The sequence below is a fragment of the Rattus norvegicus genome, chromosome 14 (genome assembly GCF_021556685.1).
Source record: "Rattus norvegicus strain SHRSP/BbbUtx chromosome 14, alternate assembly SHRSP_T2T, whole genome shotgun sequence".
Taxonomy (NCBI): domain Eukaryota; kingdom Metazoa; phylum Chordata; class Mammalia; order Rodentia; family Muridae; genus Rattus; species Rattus norvegicus.
The window spans coordinates 92722776-92724055 of record NC_141547.1 but is presented as its reverse complement, the minus strand read 5'-3'; the positions used below and the strand labels follow the sequence as shown (position 1 = coordinate 92724055).

General features: G+C 37.1%; 1 non-coding gene across 1 annotated transcript; it reads left to right on the top strand.

Moving 5' to 3' along the window:
• The first annotated feature begins 301 nt into the window (after positions 1-301).
• LOC120096740 (U6 spliceosomal RNA) lies at positions 302-408 on the top strand. The gene has a single exon (XR_015637807.1). It is a non-coding gene; the product is annotated as a U6 spliceosomal RNA (small nuclear RNA).
• Positions 409-1280: the final 872 nt, after the last annotated feature.

Genomic DNA, 1280 nt, shown 5'->3' with positions numbered 1-1280 from the left:
TTTGCTGGGCCTCACAACTAATGTTAATAAATTTTAAAGCCACATACGACTTAGACAGAGATCCTTTACTTTGCCTTTCTGTTTAACCTGCCTTTAAGAGAACAATGTAGCAACCAATCATTTCTTGTTTTGGATTTCCTGTGCAATCAACTTTTACAACTTGAGCAAATCATAGCTATAATTTTTAAAATAAGTGCTCTTCCATGGCCCATACTAATAAGTAATGTATGTGTGTATGTTATGATAATGATTTGCCAAAAATATAAAATAAAATGAAAGTGGCCTTATAAAATGAAAACTTATGTTCCCTTTGGCAGCATATATACTAAAATTGGAACAAAACAGAGAAGATCAGCATGGCTCTTGCACAAGGATGACATACAAATTCATGAAGCATTTCATATTTTTACCTTCCCTCTGGGCTGCCTCGTCTGGCCTCAGTGGAGGAGGAAGTCCCTAGGCTCTCAGAGTTAAAGGGCCAAGGTGGGGGCAAAACAAGTGTGCCCCACCTGTTCAGAAGAGAAGGGGAGGCAGGAAGGATTGTGGGAGTGGGTAACTGAGTGAAGGTCAGTGAGTGGGATGTAAAGTGAATAAGTAAAAGATAAATAAAATAAAGTTTTTTTAAAAAGGAAGAAATAAAAACTCATCATACTTATTAGACACAGAACATGAACTTTGCTTAATAGATTTTGTTCATTTGTTATCTGGGTCAATTGGAGTCAGTGACTCAATTCCTTGTAAAAATCTTTAAGGGTTTTTGTAAGGTATCCATCACTCCTGCCCATTTGATGGTTTCTGTGTTGTTCAATAGAGAGCAAAACCCCTTCTTAGGCGCATAGGCAGAGGTTTGTGCCCCTTGACACAGAGGCAGGGATGGCCAGATTCCTATGAAAACATTTAGACTGGCACTGATTCAGAATTGTACAACAGTTAGGAATGAAAGAACACAAGGGAGAAAGATGTAGAGAATTCAAAAGTGGGCTTGTTCTTGCTTAAATAACACATGTGGGAGGGTCTTATAGTTTGTTTTCCTTAAGGCAAAACTGTGACACTTTTGATATTCTGAGGTTGTTATTAATTCATTCAAACTAGTACACTGTTCTTAGAAAATATAGGACAAAATTTTGAAAAATGATGCCTATTTTCTTCCAATTGTATGTATGTACACACACACACACACGCACACCCCACACACACATAATGAATTGATATGCAGAGATAGAGAAGAGAGATAGGCAGGTAGAGAAAGAGAGACAACAAATATAAAAATTGTTGACAAT